General features: G+C 36.1%; 1 pseudogene; it reads left to right on the forward strand.

The window, feature by feature from the left end:
- The first annotated feature begins 21,078 nt into the window (after positions 1-21,078).
- Positions 21,079-21,594, forward strand: LOC136379917 (ADP-ribosylation factor-like protein 6 pseudogene; annotated as a pseudogene).
- The last annotated feature ends 1,064 nt before the right edge of the window (positions 21,595-22,658 follow it).

The raw sequence follows: 22,658 nt of genomic DNA on the forward strand, positions 1-22,658 counted from the left end.
CACCTTCCCAAGTAAATTATTATTATTTTTTTACTTTCTCTTCTGTGTTTTTAATTAATTTATTTATTTATTGTCTCTGAATTTAATCAAGGAATCTGAGAAGTGTGCAAAAGGGAGGAATTTAGGGTAGACTGAGTGGTAGCTGCCTTTTATTCCACTGAGTGGAAAATGTGAGAATTAACTAGACTATGATGTGTATGTGATTATGTACATGTATGGTTGTGTGTGTGTGTGTGTGTCTGTGTGTGTATGTACATATTCTTGATAAAATGAACTTCATGTGAAAAGGCACAGAGATAAAATCATAACGTTTATTTCAGCCACAGCTACATAGTCATACCCTAGAACAGTGCCTCGCCTTCAAATATTTATTAAATCAATGTATCACTGAATTAATTAATCCTGTGATGATCAGTAGTTTTTACTACTTTTTTTCCTGTAAACATTAGGCTCATGTTTAGCCTGCCATTTCAGTTGTATGATCATAATCCTTAATTCCCAAGTCATAAAAATAATAGCTAATATTAATTGAACAAATAAGTAATGCAGTAAAGCAGAAGTATAAAAGCTTGTACTCAGGGTACATACACTTATTCCAGTCATATGTCTGCCATCTTGTAGGTGTATAACAGAACGGGTCACTGATCCTCTTGATGCCTCTGTTGTCTCATGTGTAAAATGGGACTGGTAATACCAACTTCACTGGGTTTTTGTGATGATTAAATGAATTAATATAAAAGCTTATAATGAATCAAGATACTAAGAAGCTAGAAAAATTTCTTGGCAAATGGAATGGGGACACTGAGGTAGAAAGCTAAACAAACTTGGCTGAGAAATTTACAGCCAGCTAATAAATTGCAAGATCTTATGTTCCCTAACAAAGGACACTTAGGAGCAAATGGTCTACACATTCCAATAGGTGCTGGGAGCAGACCAGATTTGGTCCCAGTCCCTCTTTGGTTACATTCTTTTTTTTATTTTATTTTATTTTATTTTTTAATTAATTTTAGAAAGGAGAGAGAGAGGGGGAGAGAGAGAAGGTGGGGGAGGAGCAGGAAGCATCAACTCCTATATGTGCCTTGACCAGGCAAGCCCAGGGTTTCAAACCAGCTACCTCAGCATTTCCAGGTCGACACTTTTTCCACTGCGCCACCACAGGTCAGGCCTGATTACATTCTTTAAGGTGAAACTGACCAGAGAACGACCCTAACCCCTCACCCCCCAGGTACACATTTTAATGAATCATTATATTAAAGCAGTGGTTTTCAACTGTTGGTCTGCCAGAAATTTTGTGCTGATCTGTGAGAGAGTTAACTACCATGAAGTTGTATGAAGATTTTAGAGTCTAATCATGGGGCCTATAATCTTCATACAACAACAGGGTGGTTAACTTTTTCATGGAATGGCACAAAATTTCTGGCCGACTGGCACCTGTCTGCAAACGGGCCATTGAAAACCACTATATTAAAGAACATACCAGGAAAGCTGATGAATATTCTATTGAGAGCCTCCCCTGAGACTTCCCTCCATCTTTAGAAAACAGATAAAAACCCTTAAGACAAAGAACCTAGTGCACTTGCTTTCTCTCTTGAGCATGATCGCAACTCTCCTTTTCTCAGATGTGTAACTGTTTGTTTGTTTTTTTCTACTAAGCTTTAAAGGTTCCCATGAGACTTGCAACCTGGGGAGCAGTGAGCAGTGGCAGCTTGTCCTGGGCTAACCCCCTGAACCTGACTCCATGGGCCTTCCTTTTGTCTCTGTAACTTGTTTCCTCAGTCCACACAGCCCAACTGGCTTACTTCTGCCTCTGTGACTTTCTTTCTAAAGGGCCAAGGCATCTCTGCCTAGGCTCACTCCTGGTGCTCTGAGCTTTCCTTGTCTATCTGAAGCCCTTCCTTTGTTTCACTGTTCCCAGCTCTAATAAATGTACTCTCAAAATCACCTGGACTCATGTTGTGAAATCTTTTCTACATGAAGTCAATAACCCACACGACCATGTGGGGAGCAAACCTGCTTTGGTCCTGGTCCCTTTCCAGTGACAACAATTCTAAATCTAAATCTTAATATGAATCTTAATCTTATCGTCATCTTTTTAGATGGATTAATTGTGGCTTACAGAGATTTAAGAGCTTCCCTAAAGCTAACCAGCTAGTAAAACACTGCGGTTCATCTTTACTGAATGGTCTGTCTATTTCGGTGGCAGGAGAGGCCCAGACAAGGAATAAAATGTTTTCTGTTAAGGCCTTCCCTTTACGTAAAAAAAGCTAGGCAGGCCATTGAGGACCCAGAGTCAACAGAAATGAAGAATTGTTGAGGAACTGAGTATAGAAAGCAAATCTTAAGAGAGAGGAAGTAATGGAAAAGTAACTGATGTTGAGGGAGTGATTATTAAAAAAACGGGTAATAAATGTTCTTACACTCGGGTTTTTGAAAGCTTAAAAGACTGGTGGGGTGTTCAGAATGAGCCATCCTTAGATATGCTTCTGTATTATGTAGATTTTTTTTGAGCTAAAGGCAATTTTATCCTCAGGCTCAAGAGAAACTTCTATTCCTCCTGTTCAATTATCTAGAAGAACTTGAATTAGTGGCCTTGCCCATAATGATCACTGAGAATCTCTTTTTGACCCTTCTATATGTCAGGGCAGACTTTCATTTACTAAACTTCTTCTTTTATCATCCTGGTCATAAAGGATTTATGACCCTTTAAATCCCCCAAGGTGTGTTAACTCTACTAACTCAGAATTTCTTACAAACCTCAACCACCCTTTCTATCTCTCAACCTCTCCTGTATGTAGGGTATCTGATTCTTATGTAGATAGGTTCTCACACATATATCATATGTCTGAATTAAATTTGGTTATTTTCTCTTGCTAATTTGTCTTGTGTCTGTTTGATTATTAGCTCAGCCAGAAGAATCTTGATGGTAAAGGAAAGTTTGTATCTCTCCCAAAAGATCGTATCCTGATTAGGATGTCAAAATTCTTTCCACACTGTCCTCTTGAAGTTATTACTTAGTTGGATATTACATTAATAAACAAAGCAGAATGATTGGGTTTGTTTTTAATCCCCATTTCCAGGATTTACTGATGTAATTTTTCTTGCAGATGACTAACATATATATATATATATGTTAGTCATCTATAAAAATATATATATATTTATTATACTTTCTGAGAATAGCAGAGCCATAAACTTCAAATTAATGAGTCAACAGTTTACTTCATTAAAGTTTTTCCTTGGACAATACTTTTGTGATCTTCTGTAACTATTCTAGGATCTCTATCATATCCACATTCCTCTTTCTTCTTTCAACACAGTTCTGAAGGAATAATTCTAGAAAAAATTCCAAAAAAGCAAGCAAGCTGTGAAACAGAAGAAAATGCATCTTAAAAAAATTTTTTTTCCATTAATATGAGAGAAAGAAAGGAAAGGGTAGAGGAAAAAGGGGGAGAGGGAAAGAGAGAGAGAGAGAGAGAAGCATCAACTTTTTGCTCCATTTAGTTGTGTATTTATTGATTGTTTCTCATATATGCCCTGATCAAGGGTTGGACCCGCAAACTTGTTGTATGGGGATGAAGTTTTATCTACTGAGTCACCTGGCCAGGACTGAAAATTCATCTTTTAAAAACTAGAAAAGCATGGGAGAAAGTAGGAATGAGGATTGGGAAGATTGTATCATGTGTAGATTATTCTGTTTCATTCATAAGGGGATGTGAATTTCTCTATATGGAATGTAGGTACCACAAAATGGAAGCAATAAAAGGGTGTGCCTTCCTTATGTTTTAGCTGAAGTTTCCATCTTTGGTTTGAACATGAACTGAGGGGGTCATTAGAAGAGTAGAGTAGAGAAAGTTGGGAGGTGGTTGAGCTTGCTCTATCTACAGTATAATATAGTGACTCTATATGATCCTTCAGAGCCTTTTTTTTGGGGGGGGGGGGTAAGAATTTGTATCTGGAGCAATGCCTGAAGTAGTTACTGATTCTTGTTCTGGACTATTACCAATATAATCTCCTCTTGTTCACCACAGCAGTAGGGTGATTGTTCTTAAATTTAGTTATAATTCCAGTTTGGTCCTCGAAGGTGGCAGTGAACATCTGCCTACTCTTATCACCATCTTTTTTTTTTTTTCCATTTTTCTGAAGCTGGAAACAGGGAGAGACAGTCAGACAGACTCCCGCATGCGCCCGACTGGGATCCACCTGGCATGCCCACCAGGGGCGACGCTCTGCCCACCAGGGGGCGATGCTCTGCCCATCCTGGGCGTCGCCATGTTGCGACCAGAGCCACTCTAGCGCCTGAGGCAGAGGCCACAGAGCTATCCCCAGCACCTGGGCCATCTTTGCTCCAATGGAGCCTTGGCTGAGGGAGGGGAAGAGAGACAGAGAGGAAAGCGCGGCAGAGGGGTGGAGAAGCAAACGGGCACTTCTCCTGTGTGCCCTAGCCGGGAATCTGCAGACAGTTTTCCTCAAGTTTTCAGGAGAATGCTCTTCAGCCCCTGCATGTGAGGAAATGACCCAAAGCTGTGGAAGAACCACCTGAAATGATTGGCAGGAATAGAACATCACACTTACTGGGCCATAAATAATGCCTGTCCCACCAGCCAGACTGGGAAAACTCATAACTCCCAGAGAATACACTCAGAAGAATCTTGCCTCAGTAGTGGGGAGTAAGTAACTCTGCTAAACCCAGCTGTGGTCATTCCTAATAAATACAAGGCCAAAAAAGATTCAACCATTCTTGTCACTTAAATGCATCCCTCAAAACAGCTGAAGAATATTTATAGAAATACAAACCTATCCAGAATCCTTCAAGGTGAAAGTCACAATTTTACCAGGCATGAAAAAAAAAAAAAAAGAAAAGGCAGGAAAAAATATTAATATTAATTGATTCAGATGAAGAACTAACATATGTGTTAGAATCAGAAGGGGATTAAAAACAGTTATTACATTTCATATGTTTATAAAATAAAATAAAGCCAGTTGGCTCAGTGGTAGAGTACTGGCCTGCATGTGGATATCCCAGGTTCAATTCCCAGTTAGGGCACACAGGAGAAGCAACCATCTGCTTCTTCACCCCTCTCACTTCTCTCTCTTACTCCTGCAGCCATAGTTCAATTGGTTTGAGTGCATCAGTCCCAGGTGCTGAAAATGGCTCTGTGGAGCCTCCACCTCAAGTTCTAAGAAAATAGCTCTGTTGCAAGCATGGCCCCAGAAGGGCAGAACATCAACCCTAGAGGGGGTTGCTTGGAAAATTCTGTTTAGGGTGCATGCGGGAATCTGTCTTAGTCTCCCTTCTTCTCACTTGGAAAAGAAAAAAAAGTAAGATAAAGATGTGGAAGATATATTTAAAAAAATATCCAAAGTGAAAGTCTAAAGATGAAGTTGATGATGTCATTATAATAGCTGCATTTATAGTAGCCAAAAAATGGAAACAATTCACATGCCCATCAACAGATGAATAGATAAACAAATACTGAAGTTTAAAAACATTTTATGGAACACTACTCAGCAATTCAAGTGATGAACTATTTAGTCATGCCACAACATGAATGGATCTCAAAATAATTATACCAAATTAAAGAAACTAGATAATAATAAGAGTACACACAAAACCCAAATTCATTTATTGTGATAAAAAGTAGATTAGAACCAAAATTTATAAAGAACTTGTAAAACTTAATACCAGGAAGACAATCCTATCAAAAAATGGGCAAAAGAAATGAATAGACACTTCTTCAAAGAGGACATACAGATGGCCAATAGGCAGATGAGAAAATGCTTAACATCACTAAATGTTAGAGAAATGCAAATTAAAACTACAATGAGATATCATCTCATACCAGTTAGAATGGCGCTCATCTACAAAACAACACAGAATAAGTGCTGGTGAGGATGTGGAGAAAAGGGAACCCTCCTGCACTGCTGGTGGAAATGCAGACTGGTGCAGCCACTGTGGAAAACAGTATGGAGATTCCTCAAGAAATTAAAAATCGAACTGCCTTTTGACCCAGCTATACCACTTTTAGGACTATACCCCAAGAACACCATAGCACTGTTTGAAAAGAAGAAATGCACCCCCATGTTTATGGAAGCATTGTTCACAATAGCGAAGATCTAGAAACAGCCCAAGTGTCCATCAGTGGATAAGTGGATTAAAAAGCCTTGGAACATATATACTATGGAATACTACTCAGCCATAAGAAATGATGACATCGGATCCTTTACAACAACATGGATGGACCTTGATAACATTATACTGAGCGAAATAAGTAAATCAGAAAAAACTAAGAACTATATGATCCCATACATAGGTGGGACATAAAAATGAGACTCAGACATGGACAAGACTGTGGGGGTTACGAGGTGGGAGAGGAGGAGAGGGAAAAGGTTGGGGGAGGGGAGGGGCACAAAGAAAACCAGTTAGAAGGTGATGGAAGACAATTGGACTTTGGGTGATGGGTATGCAGTATAATCAAATGTCAAAATAACCTAGAGATGTTTTCTCTGAACACATGTACCCTGATTTATCAATGTCACCCTATTAAAATAAAAAAAAGCAAATGAGATGAATTTTGTAAAAAAAGAAAAAGTAGATTAGTGGTTGGTTGACTTGAAATGAGAGTAGGCAGGGATTACAAATGGTCATGAGGAAATTTTTGGTGGGTGAGTGATGGATTTTTTCATTATCTTGATTGTGACGATGGTTTCATGGATGTACACATTTGTTAAAACTTATAAAATTGTGCACTTTAAATATGTTATGTATAATTCATGCATACATGAATTATACTTGAGGTCAGTTATACTTCAAGTAGTTTTTTTTTATAAGGCTATAACTTTATCTTGAAAAAATGTAAAAAAAATTTAAAATTACTGTTGATATTCAATATATTAGTTTTAGTTGTACATAATAGTGGTTAGACATTTATATAATTTATGCAGTGATTCTCCAAATAAGTCTTGTACCTACTGGATAATATACATAGATTTTACAATCTTTCTTGTTACTACAATATTATTGACTATAGTCACTATCTCATGACTGCTTGGTAATAACAACTTGTACTTTTCAATTCTTTCACCTTTTTTACCCCTTTTCCCAAAATCATATATCTTTCTTGGTCAGACTTATTTCACTTAGCGTAATACCTCCCAGGTCTATCTATGTTTTTGCAAATGGTAAGATTTCATTCTTTTTAAAAATTTTTTATGGGGGAGTAGTATTCCATTGTATATATGTACCACAGCTTCTTTAGCCAACTCTCGATGGGCACTTAGGTTGCTTCTATATCTTGGCTTTTGTGAATAACACTCCGATAAACATAGGAACCATATATCTTCATATTAGTGTTTCCATATTTTTCAGATAAACACCACAAAGAGGAATTGTTGGGTCATATAGTAATTCTATTTTAAATTTTTTGAGAAACCTTAATGCTATTGTCCACAGTGGATGTACCAGTTTATATTCCCACCAATAATGCATAAGGGTTTCCTAAAAGGCTATAATGATTACCAGGAGTATATAAGAGACTCAAAATGGATCACTTGCTGAAAGTTGTTATACACTAACCTGTAGTTATACTTAATTTATAATCTTTACACTTATGTGCAGTTGTATATCAGTGACTTTACTTTGGTGTAAAGGTTTTCTACCCATATACCCTAAGTAGGAATGCCAGCCAGCATTGGCCTTCAACTTTGTCCCCAGTGAATCTTCTCTTCCTAACAAGATCTTTTGCATTCCCTATAGCTTCATATGACATTTAGAGGATGAGACATTTTATTAACTAATAACTTTCTCACCAGCCTGGTCAGTGGAAAGAAGAATGGGGGAAGAAATAGTCTTGCTGAAATGATGCTACAACTAAGTAGATGCACCCATAGGTAGAGTGTTCCCTACATGCTGATGGGCGGCTTTCAGCTTTCTAGCATTGTGATCTCTGTCATTGTGCATCATTTTGTGCCTGAAAATCTTCCAGATGTCCCATGAAATATTTGACTTCATGACAACCTTTGGAGGAAAGGCACAATAATTAAGACTGATTAAGAATGTGGTCCACAACAGATTTTTAATATATCTTTTTCTTTCTTTGTCTCTCCTCTCCCTTTGTTAAATAATTCAGGAAATATCTAGTGAGCACTATATGCCAGGCACACTTAGCTGTTATATATTTCTAGAAGACTGTTATTTAAAGTCTCTAGTGGAACACAGCGTCGGCATCACCTAGGAGCTTATTAGAAATGCAGAATCTTAGTCTTTCTCCAGACATACTGAGCCATTAGCTGCATGTTAACAAGATCTTTCAGTGACTTGTATGTACATTTATGAGACACTGTTCTAGAGAATTCTCCCTAGCTCTACCACTTAAATACTCTTATGACTTTGAGAAGGTAAATTAACTTCTCTAAGCCATTAGCAAATGAGGGGAATAAAATAGTAGAACCCATTTCATGTATTATTGGAAGGATTTAATTGTATAAACTCTCTAAAACCCTTAACATACTGGCTGGCACCTAATAAGTGCTTTTTAACAGAAGTTAGCCTTTATTATTGTTTCTGTTATTATTTTGTAATTGAAAGAAAAAACTTCTTTTTTTGGTAAAACTTCCCTTGTAGCAATTTCCCTTCTAGTTCATTTATTTGCTCAAAATGGTGACATAGGGGGATTATTCCAAGAGACATGATAATTAAATATAACTCTTTTTTTTTAATAAATTTTTTTAAAATTTATTTTATGTTTTTTTACAGACAGAAAGTGAGTCAGAGAGAGGGATAGACAGGGACAGACAGACAGGAATGGAGAGAGATGAGAAGCATCAATCATTAGTTTTTCATTGCACGTTGCAACACCTTAGTTGTTCATTGATTGCTTTCTCACATGTGCCTTGACCGCGGGCCTTCAGCAGACTGGTAACCCCTTGCTGGAGCCAGCGACCTTGGGTTTAAGCTGGTGACCTCGGGATCTCGAACCTGGGTCTTCCGCATCTCAGTCCAACGCTCTATCCACTGCACCACCGCCTGGTCAGGCTAAATATAACTCTTGATCCTAGATTGGATCCCAAAGTAGAAAGGGAAAGAAGGGGAAAATATGTGTTAGTCAGCTCAGGCTGCCATAACAAAACAGCACTGACACGGTTGTTCACATAACAGGTATTTATTTTTTCACAGTTGTAGGTGCTGGAATTCCAAGACCAGGGTGCCAGCATGCTGGGGAATGGTGAGGACTCTCTTCCTGATTTGTAGATGGCTGCTATTTTGCCCTGTGCTCATATGGACTTTCCTCTCCCTCTTCCTCAACTTACAAAGCCAATAATCTTATGAGGGTCCCTCCATCATGATGTAATCTAACTCTAATCACCTCCCAAAGGCTTTACCTCCAAATGCCATTATATTGGCATTACAGTTTTAATGTGTGAATTTGGGGGAACACAGATTTTAGTCCACACAGGGAATATTTTGTTAATGATGCTATTTCTTTTTGTAAGTGAGACTATTAGTTATTGTAATTTAAGTGATATGGAATTATATTATGATATATCTCTTCCAGATGAAATATTGCACAAGTATTTTTCAGAACAGGACTGGATATATTTAAAGGTTTTAAGCAATAATGATATTAACTAGAGACTGAAGTAGAATGATTGTTACTGCTCCTTCTCTTTTCCTTGTGTTTGGTTTTATCAAGGATCTCAGTCCAGCTGGTTATCCTGGACTTCCTAACTCAAACAAGCTCCAGATCTTGCCCATTTTGTTCAAGTGTATGCTCCTAGAAACTGGTACATTGCTTGGCACAGGGTAGCTATCCAATACATATGTGTTGAATGTATGAATAAGTAGGTTAGGCCAAAATCATTTTTCCATCTTCCCAATGTTTCCATTGACTATATTTTTCTGGGGGGCAAAGATAATTTCTAATTTACAGAAAGGAGGCAGGAATAATAAAAGGAAATCTCATGTACCATTTACCCAAAGATACCAGTATTTTTTAGTTTTTAGCATTTTATTTTAAAATAATTTTAAACTTAAAAAAGATGTAAGGAAACTACAAATAATAATACAAAGAATTACCCTATAACTTTCATTCAGGTTTCTAAATTATTAACATTTTATATTATATTTTCATTTTCTCTCATATATCATTATTTTTTTTTCTGAAATATTTAAGATTAGGTTGCAGACATATTGCCAACTTACCCCTAAATATACTGCTCACAAAAATTGCGGGATATTTCAAAATGGATATGAAGTAATAGAATATCTCCTAATTGTTGTGAGCAGTATACTTCAGTGTGGGTTTCTTAAAAACAAGAACACTCTTTCACATAACCTCAATACCCTATCACATTCAGGATATAAACATTGCTATGATACTTTTATTTAATCCATAAAACCCACTTAAATCTCTTTAGCTGTCTCTTATGAAAAAGAATAGTATTAACAAACTTACTGTCTTTTTCTCCTTTCCTTTTTGGTCTGAGATCCATTCCAGAGTCATCCATTGCACTTGTTGCTATGTCTGTTTAGTTTCTTTTAAAAAAATTTTATTTATTTATTTATTTTATTTAGTCAGAGGAGGGGAGGCAGAGAGACATACTCCTGTGTGCACCTGACCAGGATCCACACAGCAAGCCCACTAGGGGGCGATGCTCTGCCTTTCTGGGGCGTTGCTCTGTTGCTCAGCAACCAAGCTCTTCTTAGCACCTGAGGCAGAGGCCATGGAGCCATCCTTAGTTTCTGGGGCCCACTTGCTCCAACCAAGCCATGGCTGCAGGAGGGGAAGAGAGAGAGAGAGAGAGAGAGAGAGAGAGAAGAGAGAGGAGAAGTAGAGAAGCCGATGGGTACTTCTCCTGTGTGCTCTGATCAGGAATCGAACCCAGAACTTCCATATGCTGGGCTGACACTCTACCAAACAGTCAGAGGTCAGAGCCTGTTTAGTTTCTTTCAATTTGTAGTTTCTTAGTTTTTCATGGTCTTGACATTTTTGAAGGGTAGAACTCAGTTACAAAATTTCTTTCAATTTCGGTTTCTCTGATTTTTTTTTCATGCCTGAATTCAGGATATTCCTCTTTGATATGAATGCCACAGAAAAGATACTGTTTTCCGCTCAGGGCCTTACTTCTGGAGGACACATATCTGTTCTCATTACCAATAATATTAACTTTTGTCATTTGGCCAAGATGGTGTGTATGATATTTCTCCACTGTGAGAATTAATAAATAATTAATAGATATTTTGTTGGGATTCACTTTGAGACTATATACATATATACTGTTTTCTCATCAAAATTTTACTTAACATTCATTAATATCTCTTGCTTGAATCATTTGTTATAATGGTGTTTGCTGAATGATATTTTCTAATTCTATCACTCCTACATTTATTAGTTGGCATTCTACTTTAAGATAGAGCATTCTCTTTGTATTTATTCTCATATGTCAGTATGGACTATGGATTCTTATTTTATTGAAATGGTTATATAATTAATGATTATTTTATTACAGTTTTATTGAGATATATTTGACATATAACAAACTGCTTATATTTAAAGTTTGAGGAGTACTGGTGTATGTGTACAGTGAAAAAAACCATCACCACAATCAATAAAATGAACATTTTCACCAACTACGCATTCTTATTCATGAAAATTCAGTTTTCTTCACTTTCTGCCCCCCCCATCCTCAGGAAACTGCTATTTTGACTTCTGACATTGTAAATTAGTTTTCATTTTTTCTAGAATTTTATATAAATGAAATTGTACACTATGTATTTTTGAAAAATTCTGGCTTCTTTTAGTCAGTATAAGTATTTGAAATTCAGCCCTGTTGCTCAGTATAACAATAGTTCATTCTTCTCTTTGCTGAGTAGTATTCTATTGTGTTGATTTACCACAGTTTGTTCATTCACCTACTGATGAACATTTGTTGTTGTTGTCTTTTCTTTTTTTATTTATTCATTTTTATTGGAGAGAGAGAGGGGAAAGAGAGAGAACAGGGGAGGAGTAGAAAGCATCAACTCCCATATGTGCCTTGACCAGGCAATCCCGGGGTTTTGAACCGGCAACCTCAGCATTTCAGGTCGACGCTTTATCCACTACGCCACCACAGGTCAGGCTGTTGTTGTCTTTTTTCTAGTTTGGGCTATACAAAGTTAATAGGTACAAATCTTTGTACAAGTTTATGTACACATCCTTATCTGAGTATATTTTTTACTTCTCTTGAAATGGCTGAATTACACAGTAGATCTCTACTGAGCTTTAACAAATGGCTAAATTCTCAAAGTCCTGGTGCCATTTTGATTTCTTTAACAGTATATGAACACTTCTATTGTTTGATCTCATCAATACTTGGCAAAGTTAATCTTTTATTAATTACAGAATTTTAGAGTGTGTATAGTGGTACCATTTCATGGCTTTAATTTTTTTTTTCTTCTTTTAGTGAGTGAGTGTGAGAGAGAGACAGAAACTGAGAGAGTGGTGAGAAATATCAAGTCGTAGTTGTGGCTCTTTAGTTGTTCATTGATTGCTTCTCATATGTGCCTTGACCAGAGAACTCAAGCCAAGCCAGTTATCCTTTGCTCAGACCAGCAAACTTGGGGGCTCAAACCAGTGACCTTGGGCTTCAAACCAGTGACCTTTGGGCTCAAGCCAGCGACCATGGGGCTTTGAACCTGGGTCCACAGCATCCTAGGTCGACAATCTATTTACTGTGCCACCACCTGGTCAGTTTGATGCTTTTAATTTTCATTTCCCTAATATTTAATGATGTAATAAAATTAGCATTTTTTTTTTCTTGTGAGCTTATTTGCTACTTGTATGTTTTTGGTGAAGTGTTCTTTCAAACCTTCTGCTTTTCTTTTCTTTTTTTACTTTTTAGATCCAGTTTTCTTTCTTTCTTTCTTCTTTCTCCCTCCCTCCCTCCCTCCCTCCCTCCCTCCCTCCCTCCCTCCTTCCCTTTCTCCCCCCTTTCCCTTTGCTTTTCCCTTTCTTTCTTTCTTTCTTTCTTTCTTTCTTTCTTTCTTTCTTTCTTTCTTTCTTTCTTTCTTTCTTTCTTCTTTCTTTCTTTCTTTCTTTTTTTTTTATTAAAAGATTCAAAATTCTAAAGGTACAAAAGGAAAGACAGTGAAGTCTCCCTTCCTTTCCAATCTCTCAATTGCCCCATTTTCCCACAAACAACAGTGCTAGACTTTTCCTGGCCAACACTGCAGGTGTATTTTATGCATCTATCAGCACCTACTATGTTTTTTCTCTACATAAGGTAGTTTACAACGTATACTATGGTAACTGATATCTCAGTATAGTTTTAATTGTAACTCTCTTATAATGAATGAAGTTGATTGTTTTCTGAGATTTTAAGAGATGTATATTTTCTTTTCAGTGGAGTGATTATATCCTTTGCTCATTTTTTTCTATTGCACTTTTAGTTGTTTTTCCTTATTGATCAGCAGGAGCTTCTTTATTCTAGGGAATCGATCCTTCCTTTGTGATAGAATTGCAAGCATTTTCCCCTCAGTTTGTTGGCTTTGTTAATAGAGTTTTGCCATGTAGAACATTTGGTTTTCTTTTTTGGTAGTCAAATTTATTACTCTTTTTTTGCTTGTTCTCTTTTAGGTTTTTTATTATAAATCTTTTCCTTTCTAAGATTATTAAACAATTCCTCCAATTCCTTGCAGTGTTTTTATGACTTCAATTGTTACACTTAAACACTTTATCCATTAAGAACATTTGGAATTTATTCTGCATATTTTTATTGGGTTGTCTTACTATTGACTTTTAAGATTTCTTTTTATGTATTAGAAACAAGTTGTTTGTCGTATATGCTTTGTAGGTATTTTATCCACTCTGCAGCTTGCCTTTTCATTCTCTTAATAGTATTATGGGAAATATAAAGGTTTTAATTTTAATGAAATTCAATTAATCAAATTTTTTTCTTTTGTACTATTTTTGTCCAATTTGAAAAAACTTTGCATAATCAAAAATCATTGAGATTTTATTTATGTTTTTAATTTATGTATGCTAGTTTTATATATGGTTTTGAGATAACCACATGTACATGGTTTGAGAAAATGATGGGGAATTTTTGAATATGGTATGATGAAATGATAAGGAACTGATGAGATTTCTTCCCTTCTTTCTGGCCTTTATTCTTTCCTTTCTATTTTTCTTCCTCCCTTCTTTCATTCTTTTATTTTTCTATATGACTTTCTAATTGTTCCAGCTCCATTTGTTGAAAAGATCTTTTCCCATTGAATTTTTTTTGGTATCCTTGTAGAAAATCAATTGACCTATATATGTGTATTTCTTTTAAGCTTTTGTATTCTATACATTGTATCTCTGTCAATATTATGAGTTTGATCATCATAGATTTAGAGTGTTGAAATAGATAATTAAGTTTTATAACTTTATTATTCTTTTCACAAAATTATTTTGGATTCTAACTCCTGTGCATTAAAAAAAATCAGCTTGTCAGTTTCTACAGAAATCTTATTTATATTTTGATCGATATATTGACTATAGTTTTCTTAGTGTTTTGTTTTAATGGTTTATAGTTTATGTCTTAACTTGACACAGTGTGAACTTCAAATAATATTATACTACTTCACATAAAATATATACTTCTTAGCATATGCTATAAAACAGTATATTTTTTTGTCATTTTTTGCTATTGCTTCCATATATTTTACTTTTAAATATGACATAAATCCTCCAATTTGTCTTATCATTTTTGCTTTAAATTGTCAATCATCTTTTACATCATTTTAAAAAAAGACTTTATTTATTGACCTTACAGAAAGAGAAGAGAAGGGGTGGGGAGTAAGAAATTTCAACACATAGCTGCTTCTTGTTATATATGTTTTGACCAGGAAAGCACAAGGTTTTGAATCAGTGACCTCAGTGTTCCAGGTCGTTGCTCAATCCACTGTGCCAGCACAGGCCAGGCACCTTTTACACTATTTAAAAAATAATGTAGGCCCTGGTCGGTTAGCTCAGTAGTAGACCATCTGCCCAGCGTGTGGTTGTCCCGGGGTCTGATTCCCTATCAGGGCACACAGGGGAAATGACCATCTGTTTCTCCACTTCTCCCCTCTTTATCTCTCTCTCTCTTTGCCTGCATCTTTTTTATAAGTTTGAAATTATCTTTCACTCCCAGAAAAACATAGTTAATGGAAACTTTGAGAAGATGGAAAAATGCTCTTTCTCTCCACTCCCCTCCAGTATCCATGGCTAGATTGGCCCCAGTGAGTTGGCCTGGAGCAGTGAGGATGGCTCCCTGGCCTTAGCTTCAGGTGCTAAAGATAGCTCTGTTGCTGAGCAATGAAGCAACACTGGAGATGGGCAGAGCATCACCCCATAGGGGGCTTGCTGGGTGGATCCCAGTTGGCACATGTGGGAGTCCGTCTCTCTGCCTCCCCTACTCTCAATTTAAAAAAAAGTACAAATGTGTTTTATATTTACCATTTATTTTGATCAATATTTTTTATGTATGGTTATGAATTATTGACAGGAAGACCACAGAGTTAAGGTGCCATTTTCATCTCATCATATCAAAGATACATACACTATCAACATGATTTATGACTATTGATGTTGACCTTGGCTGAGTTAGAGTTTGTCAGGATTTTTCACTATAAAGTTACTTTTTATTCCCTCTTTCTATACTATCTACTTTGGTGTGGAGCCACTATTTGCAGTCCTCACCTAAGGAATAGAGAGGTATATTTTCTCTCTTTGAGAGCCGAGTAGCTACATCAATTATTTGGAATTCTTCTGCTCTAGAGATTTGTCTCTCTTTCTTTCTTAATTTGTATAGCATTGCTGTTAGTATGGACTCAGATATTTATTTGATATCTTGGTTATACTCCAATACTTCTTTATTTTCTTGCTGAAATTGTTCCAGATTTGGCCATTGGGAGCTCTTTCAGTGGCACATGTGTCATTTGATATACCTCGATCAATGTGGCTTTTTGTTTTTTGAATACTTCTTTCTTTATGATACTACAAAATGCTTCAGGCTCTTATTCTACATACCTTGTTTTGGTCTTAGAGACAGCCATTTCAACAAGTAGCCTTGGTTCCTTTTGTCGGAAACTAGTATTAGAAACAAATATATACCTGGAATATATTTGGGCACTAGGTGTACTTGTCACCATAGGAGTATCTTTACTTTTTTTTAGGTCTTCCCTTTGAGTTAACAGAGTAAAAAAATATATGTGTGTGGCCTGAGCAGTGGTGGCACAGTGGATAATGTGTTTATCTGGAATGCCGAGAGCACCAGTTCAAGGCCCTGATGTGGTTGGCTCAGAGTACAGGCTCATCAGAATGGGGTCACTAGCTTGAGTGGAGGAATTGTTCACGTGATTCCAATACTCACCAGCTTGGGCCCAAAGGTCACTGGCAGAAAAAGCCCATTGTCACTGCCTTGACCAAGAGGACACTGGCTCACCCCAGTCAAGGCACATATGAGAAGCAATCAATGTGCAACTAAAAAATGAAAGTAACTATGAGTTGATGCTTCTCAATCCCCCTCTCTCAAAAAAATTGTGTGTAGTATTATGCATATATATATGTATAGCTATAAATATTTCTATATATCACCATCTATATCTATATTAATCTAAATATGAATTTATATTGATTTTTTGAACTATGCCACAACATGGATCATTTAAGATTATATTAAATTAAATTTTATTTATTTGATTAGTTCATGTAGTTACATGGTTCAAAAGAGTAAAAAAAGCATGTAATGAAAATTCTCTCTCCTGCCCTTTTTTACCATCAGGCTGGTTCCCTCCTGGGGGTGACTAGTATTATCAGTTTCTTGAGGGAAATTGAATTGAGCTTCATAGGACCTTTAAGAAACTTAATTTTCAAAGCAGGTTGACTTATCTACTTTAATTTTATCCTACAACAATAATGTAATTCAATCAAAGAAGATAGTACCAATATCATTTTAAAGGTAAGAAAACCTGAAAATAAAAATCTGCTTCCCTTCCAAATAAGAAAATTGTATAAATGTATAATGTAAAAATTTGAGAAGAGTATAGAAATATACACTTTAGAGTCAGGATTTGACTGTATTATAAATCTCATCTCTGCTAGTTTTTAATGACTTGACTTTGCCATATGTTTTAAATTCTCTGAGTCTCAATATATTCATCTGAACATTGGAATAATAATGCCTATGTAATACAGTTCTTAATTATTCTTGCAATTTACTTAATTTTGTGCCTGGTATAAATAAACTGTTCAATGAATTGTAGTTATTATTATTGTATTGTTTTAGTGGTTGAGCATAAAACACTAAACTGTTTTGTTGTGCCAGTAATCATTTACTTAAGTTAGCCTCAAATATTGGATTGGGGGGGGAGCTCTAGTTATTTCTGTTTTCCCTGCTGTCTAAGGTAGGTCCATTGCTGGGATTATTGGGGGAAACCGTGCAGAAGCCTCTTGATAGAAATGCAAAGTCAAATGTTTAGAAAATGGATTAAAATTTGTTTAAAATTATAAAATTGATTTTTGGGAGCTTCTTTTGAGTACTAAAAGTATTTTAGGGATGCCTTTGTAAAGCAGTTAATTTGTACCCTGGGGAGAGATCCTTAAATATGGATGAGATTCTAAGTAAGTTAAAGTGATAAGTAGCAAGAAAAGACCGTTCTCTCTACCTAAGCTACTCTTCACAGTGGACACTTAACCTGGATAATCAAATGTGACTTTTATCATCAAAATTAATAAGGCACAAGAAACCTTTATCAAATCACTTATTACACTGCCCATTAAAAAAAATATGATCTCTTGTGCTTTTTTAAGAGTTGCCACTTGGTGTTCCCTCTGCAAAATGCCTCTTGGTGTTTCAAGACAGTGCTTAACAGTCCAGGACTTGCTAATCCCTATGGGAGTTCTTTAATATTCATGTTTGCAAGAGAGATACTGACCTCTTGTATAATTAGAATTTTGATTTTTTTTCTACTCTTCTTAACTTCAGCATTTTGTAAATGATTTAGTGCTGCTATCTCCAAAGTCATATCCTTTTCCAAGCTTATCTCCTTGGTCCTATACAATTATTTTTTTTAAATTAAATTAAAGAAAAAATTTTTTGAGAGAGACAAGAAGGGAGAGAGATGAGACACGTCAACTCATAGTTGTGGAACTTTAGTTGTTCATTGATTGCTTCTCATATGTGCCTAGACCAGAGGACTTTAGCCAAGCTAGTGACCCCTTGCTCAAGCCAGTGACCTTGGGCTCAAGCCAGTAACCTTGGGCTTCAAGCCAGTGACCATAAGATCATGTTGATGATCACATTCAAGCCGATGACCCATGGTCAATCTGGTGAGCCTGTGCTCAAGCCAGCGACCTTGGGGTTTTGAACATGGGTCCACAGGTCAATGCTCTATCCACTGTGCCACCACCTGTCAAGTAGTTCTATATAATTCTTATCAAGAAGAGAGGATTCACTAATACCACCATAAGGATAAGTTAATTAAGGCAAAGAGAATATGCAACTACAGTTAACACTTGAACAACATAGGTTTGAATTGCACAGGTCCACTTAAATGCACAATCTTTTTTTCAGTAAATACTGTAAATATATTTTCTCCTCTTTATGATTTTTAAAATAACATTTTCTTTTTATCTAGCTTACTTTTAGTATAAGAATACCATATATAATACCTACAATGTACAAAATATGTGTCAATTAACTAATTGACTGTTTATATTATTGGTAAAGCTTCCTGTTAATGGTAGGTTATTAGTAGTAAGTTTTTGGAGAATATAAATTTTATTTATTTAAATTTTATTAGAAAATTAAATTTAACAGAGTACATTGATCAATAAGAGTACATAGGTTTCAGGTAAATGTTTTTATAGTATTTGAACTGTTGGTTATATTGTATACCCATCAGGCAAAGTCAAATCATTTTCTGTCACTGCATATTTGTCTTTCTTTACTCCCTTCTCCCCACCCTTCCTCCACATCTCCCTTCCTCTTGTAACCATTTCACTTTTATCTATGTCCATGAGTCTCAGTTTTATATCCCACTTATATGTAACATCATATGTTTTTTAGCTTTTTTCTGACTTACTTATTTCAGTCAGTATAATGTTCTCAAGGTCTATCCATGTTGTCATAAATGGCACTATGTCATCATTTCTTATGGCTGAGTAGTATTCCACTGTATATATGTACCACATCTTCTTTATCCAATCCTCTATTGAAGAATACTTTGGTTGTTTCCATGTCTTGGCCACTATATATTATACTGCAATGAACATGGGGGTGCATGTGTCTTTATGTACCAATATGTATTTTTTATTTATTTATTTATTTTTATTTTTTAAAGCCGGATTTTTATTTTATTTTATTTATTCATTTTAGAGGGGAGAGAGAGAGAGGGAGAGAGAGAGAGAGAGACAGAGAGAGAGAGAGAGAGAGAGAGAGAGAGAGAGAGGAGAGAGAGAGAGAAGGGGGGAGTAGCTGGAAGCATCAACTCCCATATGTGCCTTGACCAGGCAAGCCCAGGGTTTCGAACCGGTGACCTCAGCATTTCCAGGTCGATGCTTTATCCACTGCTCCACCACAGGTCAGGCTGTACCAATATTTTTGAGTTTTGGGAGTAGATACCCAGTAAAGGGATTGCTGGGCCATATGGTAATTTTATTCTTAATTTTTTGAAAAACCACCATACTCTCTTCCATAATGGTTTTACCAGTTTACATTCCCACCAGCAGTGAATGAGGGTATCTTTTTCTCCACAGTCTTTTCAATACTTGTTATTACCTGTCTTGTTGATAATAGCCTATCTAACTGCTGGTAGGAATGTAAACTGGTACAGCCATTATGGTAGGAGAGGGAAATACAGAGGGCAAATATACAGTGACAGAAAATGATTTGACTTTGGGTGATGGGCATGCAACAGAATCAACAATGCAAATGCTATGGAAATATTTACCTGAAACCTATGTACTCTTATGGATCAATGTAACTCTATTAAATTTAATTTTCTAAATAATATTAAAAAGGAAAAAATTAATTGAATGTAAACTATAATTAAAAGTAAAGTAAAAAATAAACATAACCAAATGATAAGAAATTTAATTTAAAAATTCAAAAATTATTTAAAGGAAAAAGGAAGTGATATTTTGGTCCTGGACTGATACTTCATTGGTTAGAGCAGGGATTGATACCCCAAGGTTGCAGTTGAAATCTGTTTAGGGCACATACAAGAATCAATCAATGAATGCATAAATAAGTGGAACAATAAGTTCCTATTTCTCTCTCTCAAATCAGTAAATAACTTTAAAAAAGAGTCTGTATTAAAAAGGGGTGGTTTATCTCTAGGTTCTGACATGGTTTGTTGGGACATGGCTAAAGCTCTAAAAAGGTTGGAATCATCAGTAAATACTGGACCTTTTTGGCACTCATATAAAAGGGGACCTGGCTGGTTAACTCAATTGTTTAAGAGCTTCTTCCTGATAAGCCAAGGTTGTCGGTTCAATCCTGGTCAGAGCACATATAGGAATGAACCAATAAATGTGTAAGTGGGTGGAACAGGAATTTAATGTTTCTCTCTCCCTTCCTGTCTCTAAAATCAATAAATAAAAAGTGAGGGGGGGGGGCAGGTTTGCCAAGCAAAAATTGTGCTGCTTTTGTCAGAAGAAAGGAGGGACTTACTCCTTTTTTAATACTCCTCCATGTGGCATTTCTAAGACCTCTTCAATCCAATGACCAAGAGAATTGCAGCTGACTCTGTTTCACCTCAGAGGAAGCCTGGCTCTGGACCCAACTGAAGAACCTCCGTTTGCCAGGGGAAGGCCATGCACCTTCAGGCTTGTCCAGGGACTAATGTTCTGACTGAGATGAAGGCTGCCAGTTCACCCAAGTTGTAGAGGCAGCTTTGCTCAGGACCAGAGTCTTTTCTATGGAGGCATAGAGAAGAAAGACTGGGAGATGCTAGTATCAGGTTCCTACATCAGAGACAGAAACAAGCGAGGATGCCCTCACCCTTCCTGTTCCTCAGCAGCTCCTGGGCCTGCAGAACTGACTTCAAAGACCAGCTTATTTGTAACTATGTATATGAATCACATTATGGGTTTGCTAGACAGAGTTTCAAGGTCTGTTGGCCTGAAGAAGAAGGAGGACCATGCAATAGTGACAAAAACCCCCACAATCATTAATAAACTTAAGACTTCAAATACACAATCGATAGGAAATATCAGCATAGAGAAATTTATACCACCCAGCTTGTTTACAGTGTATGACATCTCAGGTGAAGGAAGGTACAGAAGTCTCTGGGAACATTCTTTTAAGAGTAGACAAATTATTATTTTTATCATTGATAGTAGTGATAGATTAAAAATGGTAGTAGCTAAAGAAGAACTTGATACTCTTTTGAATCATCTAGATGTTAAGCCCTGCTGACCACCAATCTTATTCTTTGCAAACAAAAGGGATCTTAGAGATTCAATCACATCTGTAAAATTGTCTCAATAGAGAAGAGCAAAGATAAGCCATGTTGGTGATGCCACAAAAGGAGAAGGATTGCGAGAAGGTGTCGACTGGCTTAAAGATCAGATCCAGGCTAGGAAGACATGAAAAGATAATATTTGGAACTGCAACAATTGTCAGTTAAAGGAATATACATATCTTAAGGCAAACTGAACATATTAAATTTTTTGAAGATGTTTGTGTGTCTAAGAACACTTCATAATCTGCCTGCATTTGTGGATGCTCAATGAGCTTTATAAGAACATAGGACTTCAGATATGCTAATGTGGCTATTAATTATACAAAACCTAAATCCTCAGAAGGGTTCTCCAAAATTATCAACTTCTTGTTAGAAGCTTACACTCGACTGTAATAAGAATGTTTAAAGTCAGAGTTAAAATCCATCTCAATATTGCATCATGAATTATGATATCTTTAATGTATTTTATTTTTAAAATTGTCTTCTAAAAATATAGTTCCTAGTATGACTGTAGTCTGATTATGCTTATGAAAAAGACTTTAAATATTTATAAGGGACCATGGGTAATTAATGTATATTAGATTTTAATGTATATCACCATCAATAAAACATAAATGTAAAAAAAAGAAGGGAGAATAATTACTGGGTTAAAAAACTAATATTAATTCATCATATACCCTTTAAAATGTAAGAGTCTTTTTCTTTAAATCATTTACAATTCACAGAACACTTATAGAGCCCAAGGAAACTGTTTATTTTCAAGCTCACAAAGTTGATCTAATGTCTCTGGAAGGTCTCAGTATGACTTGGGCCATCATAGCTTGTCATAAAGTTAATGATGCTTCTGAAGGGAAAGGCACTAATTCATTATCCCATTATCAGGTGTCCACATGATTCAGGTACTCTGTCATTCCCCTGATCAGTAGTGTAGAGAGTGGCCAAACTTGGGGGTAACTTTAAAGTAGGATTGTCTATAAAGAAATGTTCCTCAAAAAGAATAGGATTACTTTAAAAAAAGATTTATTTTTATTCACAGTAACAAAAAACGCATTCTCTACATAACTTCCTCTATAAGTATACAAACAGATATATTATAAAGAAAACATAAGGCTAAACTTTAATAGACAGACCTCTTTTTATCTTGTCCCCCTTCTTAATTCCTGAGGTATCAGCTAAGTTTTATTTCAAGCAT

The sequence above is a fragment of the Saccopteryx leptura genome, chromosome 8 (assembly GCF_036850995.1).
Source record: "Saccopteryx leptura isolate mSacLep1 chromosome 8, mSacLep1_pri_phased_curated, whole genome shotgun sequence".
Taxonomy (NCBI): Eukaryota; Metazoa; Chordata; class Mammalia; order Chiroptera; family Emballonuridae; genus Saccopteryx; species Saccopteryx leptura.